Below are 9,772 nucleotides of genomic sequence, written 5' to 3' on the forward strand. Positions count from 1 at the left end.
CAATTTAAAACTAAAGATAGACCGAAACATGTGTACTTTTCAAAACTTGGAGGAAATTCTGAAAACCTGGATATATTATTTTAAATGACTGATAGCTCTGTACTAACTAACTATTAGCTCATCAAGATCCGCCTTTAATGCGTTGTTAAACTAAGATGGTTTTTATATCGTTAGTGATTGTTTCAAAATTTTTTCTTTAAGAAAAAGCCTTTTGCTCATTAATAATGTCAATAAATGATGAAAACTTTGTGAGTAAATAGTTTGGTTTGTATTTTATTAGACAGTTTATTTCTGAGCTCTAAAGCTTTTTTGACGGAACAAAATTATTTAACTGTCTGAAAGAATAATAACAGAAATTTGTTCTGATCCCGGATTTACGGCTTACTTGAATTTCTTTATCTAATTTAAGGTATCATTGGTTTAGTTAAATACATTTTTGTGACGTCATAATTCAGAATACTTCTTCAGTTTTTGATATCTATAGTTTTCTTTTTTGGTTTTAAATCTTTTCTAAGATGTCGTTTTAATGGTGTTGATTTTTAGAAAAAATTATTTTCTTTTTCAGGATGAATGTGAATTTTTATTCAATATCCTTATTTTTCTACGTTTAATTTTCGATAATATATCCCTTTTTCTACAGTATTTGTTTTTAACGTAGTAATTTAGTTCAAGTTTTTTATTATAGAACCAACTAACACGTTTGATGTACTTTTAGTTAATATTGGTGATGAAAAAAACTTTTGTTACTCAAGTTTTTGTAGTTTTATATGGTTGTCTTAACTCAGTGAATACCGCTTGTTCTGTATTTATTTCCTTTCAACAACAACAAATAATATTTCTCTATTGTATTTGGTTAGAATCTTTTACAGAACCTTGAAATTGATCTTTATTTGACTTTTGTTCTTCTTAAAATTATTTTATAAGTTGTAAATTTATGCAAAGCTGGTTTGTGTTGACCTATCAATTTTACATTTTTGTACGTTTCTTCATTAGCAAACCAAAATGTATTTTTAATTAAGTTAATAGTTGTTATGTTTCGCCATAAAAATCCACGAATTTCAAAAATGAATTTTGTTATGTTATTTAAATAAGTTTATAATTTAGCTTTGGTTGCAGTGCAGTTTGTGCTTTGCTTTATTTTAAATAAGATTTTTTTTTTGACATTAAACAAACAATATTTAATTCTAGTAAGTACGTCTCTTTTTTAAACAGTGCTCTAAGTAGACTAATTGATTCATTATAATAATATTCAATATAATTCATTATGATAATAAGTTTTTATACTCTTAACACATTATCTTACCTTAACCTTAACTTTAAATTAAAAATAGACCCAAAAAAGTGTACTTTTAAAAACCAGGAAAAAATTTGCCAACAGTATTTGGCAACCCTATTTTATGCTATAAACTAGTGTTTTAAATATAAAACTAATATTTTTGATTAAAGGGAAAGAAAATTAAACACATTGAAACTGTAAAGTAAGTTGAACTAAAACTAGATAACACTTAACTAATTTTAAGTTGAATTTCTCGAATATGTGATTGCTTTTGTGTTAACAATATAAGTATATATTTCGAAACGCTACTTTTAATTTTGATGCTTTCAAATTTCTTAGTTTTTACTTATGTAATTAAATAACCAACATATCAAGATAGCAAGTTAATCTCAAAATAAACGTTCTCTAAGGTAAATCTATGGTAAATTTTTACAGCTTCAGCTTAAAAGTTCAACGTTAGTAAAATAGAAATAATAATTTAATATAAAAGCAAGTACTAACTAAATTTTTGAATAAAAGCAAAACTAAATGAACACTTAATTGAATGATAATTTTAAACTATTTGTATTTTTGCTGTCATTTTTAAATTTTGTGATGCGCTAAGTTGCAAACTAAGATTTTTATTGAGTTTCTAACCTATAACCGTTCATAAAATTAGTGTTTGACAAAAGTGTGCACATTGAGCAGTAAACTTTGAGAAACCAACTTTAAACTACTTTATTTCTGTTTAATTTTGTATCAAACCGTTTCTGAAATTATAAAATTACTGAAGTATTTCTAGAGTATCGAGTTCTTAATTTGTTAAACCTAAATTCTTCGTATATTTTTTAGCTTTAAAGTTAATATCAAAAGTAAAAGAACAAAAACGTTATGTGTTATCATTAAAATTTAATTTATAAATCTTTTGTTATCCGATTTTTATTTATTTTTCATTCCAGTTTTGTACCTCAAGTCGTGCTTGTGGCCTCCTTTTCCTGACGCATCTTGTTAGTGTTATTTTACCCATAAAAACAGAACATACTATTAACAGACGAACAATTTTATAATTTTACGAAATAGAAACTAAAACTATTTATTATATTTAAAATGTGTAATTTCATAGGTGATTATGAAGAATGACCGAGAAGACGCAAAAATTACCCGAGAACCAGAGGCGAAGTAATTAAGAGATACTGAAAATTTTTTCCTACGTCATAGTGTTTCTTACTTTAATAGGTGAACATTGTTTGTTTTAGTTTATAAATTATAGTTATAGTTGTTAAAATTAGTTGTATTTTAATATTTAAGCATACATTTCAATGTAATTCAGTATAATACAAGTCAAAAGGTAAAATACATTTTAAAGTAAAGTTTTTTACCATTATTACGTCATTAAATTATTTGGAATGAAGCAGGACCTGACCACAAGGATAGCCTAAACCAGAGGTCGCAGTGAAATTAAAAAAAAAACGTTGTCCACACTTAATTAAAAAATTATAAAAACAAAAATGGGATGAAATATACTATGATAAAGCACTCGTAAATAGTTTTATTATGAACATTCAAGTTCTTTTGTTTTAAAGTAGTGGTTAATTTTATCTGCTATTGAAACTGTCGCTCTACAAACGAAATTTGATTAAATATTTAGTTATACATAAAAGTAAAGTGAGCTATCAATTAATTAGCCTCACGTGCAAATCTGATGATACTCCTTTAACTTAATAGCTTAATACTCAATAAAAATTAAAAACCGCAGTCATATCATTCCAGGGCAAAACTTGTTTTTTACTATTATTACGTCATTAAATTATTTGGAATGAAGCAGGACCGGACCACAAGGATAGCCTAAACCAGAGGTCGCAGTGAAATTAAAAAAAAAACGTTGTCGCGGTCCACACTAAATTAAAAAATTATAAAAACAAAAATGGGATAAAATATACTATGATAAAGCACTCGTAAATAGTTTTATTATGAAAATTCAAGTTCTTTTATTTAAAGTAGTGCTTAATGTTATCCGCCATTGAAACTGTCGCTCTACAAACGAAATTTGATCACATGGCGTCAGGTACAAATATGTTGATACTCCTTAAACTTAATTCCTTAATACTCAATAAAAATTAAAAACCGCAGTCTCATTATTCCAGGGCAAAATTATGAGTTAACAGTAGCTTTAAAAGGTCCTTACAGTTCAAAAGAAAAACTTATGGAGTATTTGTTACATGTCGTTTTGTTGTAGTAGAAAAATGTAAAAGTTTAAATTACTGTGTACATCATATACACAACTGAATATTTATTTATATTATTTCGAACATAACCTTTAGAGTTGTACAACTCAGTACTGTTGACTAAAAAGTTTATTTAAGCTTTTTATTTTATAGGTGTTTCGTACTTTTTAAAACTAAAAATACATACTCAGCTTGAATATATTTAATTATATCATTAATTGTTTAAAAACACAGTAGTAATAAAATTAAAGTTTGCTTTACAGTGTTAAGCTTATTAACTGTACCACAAATTTAAAGTAATTTATTTTTTGATACGCAAAGTTTATGGTAATTTTTAGCTTTGATGATGTTGTTAAAAATAGTTTTTTATTGAGAGTTACTTTTATTATTTACTTTAAGTTTAGAGATTAAAACAAATACAATAATCAAACTTACTATCGAATTTGTAACAACTCAATGAGTAAAAAATGTATTATGTTTATAAAGTTTTCAAAATAGTATAGTTATTAATGAAACTTTAAGTACTTGCTATTCTTTAAAATAAAATATTAAAGTCAAAAACAAAAATAGTGTTGAAGTAAACTTATAAACTGCAGTAATTGTTACAAACGAAATTACAAAATGTTAAAAGTTAAATGTTATTAAACTTATATTAATACTTGATCTTTGAAAAATAATAGTTTATCTTAACTTGGATTTAAAAGTTGCGCAATATTTATATTCTATACAACATTAATTAAACATTTTAAAATTTGAGTTTTTATTCTACACAGTGTTTAATGCGTAATGCAATGATCACGAACTAAAAACTGTTTAAAGTAAGGATGACAAAGCTATATATACTAAATTATATAAGTCTGTTAAATTGACAAAAATTTCAAAGTCTTATAACGAATTGAATAACTACTACAGAGCTATCATTCCAGTTATTATGAGGGTTAAACTAATTTTTTATACAAAAAACTTATTGGATACAGCTTACAATGAAATAAAAATATAAAATACCAATACGATACAAACACAAGCATAAATGCAACAAACTTAGAAAATGGTAAAATATGCAATTACGGACACGAAAATGTTATGATTTTAGTAATTTAGCCAAGTGTCTACATTTACCAATTAACTTAGTTATGGAGTTGAGAGAGGATTTTTCGTCAGCAAATGCTATTTCCAATCTATTAATAATACACAGAGAGCATATTCTACTCGGTTTGCGTTGATTAGTTTTATGCATTATCTTCCATTTAACATTGTTCTTAATCATATCTTCATTGAACTTAGCGGCGTGAAAAAATGAGCTGAATTTTGTGGATTCTTTCAGATTTTAATTTCTGCAGCTATGTATATTTTCGTTGTATCTTGTTTTAAAGTTTTTTGCAGTGTATCCAAAATAATGCGGTTCTTTGTTATCATATGAGACAGTAGCTTTGTATATGAAACGTCTGGAAAGGCATTTACCTTCCACTGGGCATGAGATTCTAATTCTACAATTGAAACTTGTTTCATTTTTCTTTTTGTTTTTACTTTCCTCTATGATTTTAGACTTGATTTGCTGATTTCGGATTCTATGTTGGGCATACATGAATAACCTATTTTGATTGCCTCTCTGTTGAGAATTTTATATATATTTGTTTTTAGGGAAATGCTTATCTACTGATTTAATTTTTTTTTTCCCTATTTTGGTCTTTAATGTTGCTCTAAAAGGAAGGTTGTAGTATAACACTTGTTTTTTTTCTTTTTCTATCGCCCCTACCATCATTATGATTTGAGTATTCTAAAACTTTATTAAAACCACTGTTTTTTAACGCTTTCTCGTATGATTTCTTGTAATTATCAGACATAGTCTTGTTTTTTGATAAATCAAATAGTATATTTTGTTTCATATTAGTTGGCTCTCTTTTGACGCTTGGTTAGATTTTATATTTATGTTTTTTTTCTTTAGCGTTTGGTTTTCTGTGGGGATGATATATTATTCTGTAGATCAAGTAATACATCCAGGAAGTCTATGTTACTGCTGTCTAATTCAATCTTATTTTTTAAGTTTTGTTCAGAGAAAACCGCTCTAATTTCTTTTCTTGTCTTTTCTATGACTCTTTTTGATCGCTTTTTAATTTTAGAAATTCCATCATCGCGCTACTACTCGAAGTTATCTTTAGATAAAAATTAGTTTAGGTTATTCAATAGGAACAAAACGATTAACTTGCAAACTTCAGCGCCATGGTAGCTTCCCATCGGAACGTCAAATAGGTCTTCTTTTGCATTCTTTTTGATCCAAACTTCGTTGACATGCCTGAGAACTGTCTTGCACGAGTGTAGTATAGTATATATGTCTGAGTATGTTATTTTCATTTATTTTTTTGCAAGTTCGATCGATTTTTTTAGTAACAGATTATTCGAGATACTTGGGTAGGATTCTTCTATATTAAATTTTATAAACGTGTAACTACTCTTGTTGTTGATTTTATTAAACCATTTTATAACATTATCAATTTTTATCAATTGCTGTAACTTAGTTTTTTTCTTTAACTTTAATCTAAATTCTTAACAATAATTTTATATTATAAACAATCAAATAGTAAGTTAAACGCTTGTGCAGCAGCAAACAATTAATGTATATGTTATAATACACAACATAAAGGTAATTTTAAAGTAAATAAGATAACTGGTCACTCTTCTTAACATTCTTAAAACTATTGAAAAAATCAAAGACCTTATGTAAACACAAAAATTTTTTTTGAGGTACATGATGCTCAAAGTGCTGGACACGTTGACGATCCTGCCACCCTTCCTCACAATAGGAAACAGGATCCTGCTGATGTCGACGGTTCCAGTGTAGTTCGTCCTCACGCAGTCCTCCGCCTTTTTCACTAGCGGCGTCGCGTCGGTCGAGTTGTACGCGATGCCCGCGTTGTTCACGATGACGTCGATGCCCCCGTACTGTGACGTCATGAAGCTTTTGAGCCGCTCGATGCTCTTGACGTCGCAAACGTCCAATTCGTGGAACTGGGGGCAGAGTCCCTCTCTCTCAAGGGTCTTCACCGCCTCCCTGCCGCGCTGCTCGTTCCTGGACAGAATGAAGACGTCCCCGTCGAACTTCTGGCACAGCCCCCTGACGATGGCGAGCCCGATGCCCTTGTTGGAACCCGTTACTATGGCAACATTTGTCATAATTTTCTCGTGTTTAAAATTTATCTGTCTTAATTTAAAATTTTTAGATATTTCATTTATTGATAATAATATTTTCATTTTTTATCATAGTATGTAATACTAAATACTTTTAAAAAAAAAAGAAAAGCAAAGTACATGTTGGAAAAATATATTATTTAACATGTTTTACTAACTAGTATGCTAATTAAATGTTTTATACTATTGTTTCAAAAAGGAACAAAATTTTCAAAAGTACTATGAATAGTCAGTTTGACTGTTAAAATATTACATCATATAACTTTTTTATGTAAAGTTACTAATTTTCGCGCAAATGAAAGTTACTATGAATAAAAATTTGTGCATAAAGCATTGAGTCCAATAAACGTGTAAAGAAGTGTTTATACTTAACACATACTATTTATTTAAATATGTAAAATTGTGAAATTTAAGTTACAACAAAAAAGGGTTGTTTTATTTTTGTATTAAATATAAATATTAAAACAGTTGTAAATAATTTTGAGATTTGTTCAGCATAGTTAGTTTGTTTTCAGGCAAAATTGTAATCTAACTGAATTTGTAAGTAATATATGTATTTAATAAAACTTTTTACGAACCGTCTCAATTTTACACACAAAACACTTTGAAAGGTCTTCTGTTTATTTATATAAACATTGTAAATCGTGTTTGAAAAATAAACTACGAACTGATGGTAAAACTAACTAAGTTAATTAAGTTTGAACTTTAACCAAAAAAAGCTTAGTTTACTTAACTTAAAAACTTGTAAGTCACTTTCATGTATACTTGTTTACAACTATTTTCAATATATAAAAATGAAAAGGCAGCACTTGTTGGTTATAAGTAAAGAACTTAAAACCAGTGAATGTTGGTGGATCATAAACTAAATGTTCTGCTTAGTCTTGCTGTCTGAGGCCTGATTGTCAGTCAGACTTTTCTATACGCTTTACATTAAGACGGGCAAACACTGTAGGGTTTTTCAAATATATAGTTTTATCATTTATGTTAACTTTGCGTAACAAAACACAAACTAATTTTTTACTAAAGTAAAGTATTATTAAAAGCTTGTAAACTAGACACTATTTAAATTTGAAAAGTAGATACAAATAAATAAAAATCAGAGTCAATACGCTCAACGATTTAATTATAAAAAATTAATTTACTTTTTTGTAACTAAAAAAATATTCACTTAACTAGTCTAAACGGCAAGTGCAAAATAAATAAGTTGTGAAGCTGCCTAGCTAACCAACTTTCGGTTATAAACGAAATAAAGAATAAGCAAGTCGATTAAATTAATGTTACATCTTTTACTGATTCTAAAGAACTTTCTGTTGTAATTAAAAGGTTTTTTTTTTAATAAAAAATTTCTTCAAAATTTTCCAACACAAACTACCATGCAAATGTTAAAAAACACGCTACCGGCTGGATTCGATCTCGGTCTACTCGAATGGGAGTTTTAGTTTTATCGACTCGACCATCAAGGTTCGTTTAAATTAATCTTGTAACGTTTATATACTTAATTTTTATCATCATGTTATGAATATTTGTTGCTTTACTATCACATAAAACCCATTAGAAAATGAACAATTTTCTCTGATACAAGGAGATTTTTTCAAATAAGAACTCTTATTTTGTGGAATAAGGCGACATTAAAAAAAAATAAAGTATTTATGCACAGACTAAACTCCTCTAAGTTAAGCCAGTTAATGTTATTCTTTTGAAGACTTAATATACGTGTTTACAATAGGAATTTTTGTATACAATTATTTTTTTTTGTTTCCAATCATATTTAAACTGAGAAAACAAAATACTTAATTTTTATAGTATAAAATAAAAGCCGAAAATGTAGTTGATGGCTACAGCGAACAAACAACTTTGTGGTTGTTGCAATATAAACATAACAATTGAAATACATACTGAAATATGGAATTACAAGTAAAAAATAAACAGATACTTATTGGTATAACAATTACAATAATATACAGTGTAATTGTTGCTCGACACTTCTTTTACAAATAGTTAAAGAACATCTTTCTTCAAGTGTTAATTAATAGAATTCTGTCTTAAAATTACATTAGCAAATTCACTAACAGTATAAATAGCATATATGAATGTAAACTTTCTTTAATTTCAAAAATATTTGTTATGATTCTATTAACAATAATATGAATGTGTTGAAAACTAAGTTTAGTAGGTTTATCTTAGTTATGGTAATGAAAACTTTATTTTAAGGTAATTATAAAGTTGAATTCTTTAAAAAAATAAACTTATACTTTTCAAAACTTCATAGTGAAAAAAAAAGTTTTTTACAGATGAACTAAAGCTTTGTCAAAGGTTAATAGACTAAAACAGAAACGATTTACTACTTGCGATTTTTTAAAAGCTGAAAATTAGATTAAGTTATGTAGTAAAAACAGTTTGATATAAGTAATTTTAATTTGATAAAGTTGTTTTTTACCTTGAGACAAATACTTCTAAACAAATAGATAACTTTAAGTCTAAAACCAGTAATTAATCAAAAATAAAACAAAAGCTTTATTCATTTTATTGAGTTTTTTTTGAAAACTTGTAATTTAAAATTTAATAAAAATATCAACTTTCTTTGCTTTAAGTTCTTGAACTTTTTGTTTTAAACAATTAATCAGCTTGAATTCATACTATATTATTTACAAAATAAAGTAATTTATTTTAGGCAAGTGATACAGAGTCAATTTTTTAATAACACAGCTTTTTTCGTTTTATTTTATTTCATGTTTGAGCAATGTTTTTGTAATATTGATTTTCGTAAGGACTTGTTTTGCAACAAACTTAAAACTTTTATAATGTTTGGAAATCTCCTTTGAAAATATTTTTCCGTGGTGAATTTAAAAATTAAAACTAGTCTAATGTTTTTTTTCTTAAAAATAAATTGCTTTTTAAGCTTATCAGTGGAAGAATTTTTTTAAAGAAAGTTGTTAAAGTGAAAATGTTGTTAAAAAATACTTTCAAAAAATTCTCTACAATAGTAAGTAACTTAAAAAAAACTTATAATGAAAATGCAGTTTGTAAGCTATTAAATAAACTAAGCAAGGAAAAATATGTCTCAAACAATATTATAAAAATAACTATATTTTTTAATCTTAAGTAA

The 9,772-nt window shown here is 26.8% G+C and overlaps 1 pseudogene; it reads right to left on the minus strand.

The window, feature by feature from the left end:
- Positions 1-5,678: 5,678 nt before the first annotated feature.
- Positions 5,679-6,651, minus strand: LOC145833589 (carbonyl reductase [NADPH] 1 pseudogene; annotated as a pseudogene).
- Positions 6,652-9,772: the final 3,121 nt, after the last annotated feature.

Source organism: Thalia democratica, chromosome 4 (assembly GCF_965202585.1).
Source record: "Thalia democratica chromosome 4, ktThaDemo2.hap1.1, whole genome shotgun sequence".
NCBI lineage: Eukaryota > Metazoa > Chordata > Thaliacea > Salpida > Salpidae > Thalia > Thalia democratica.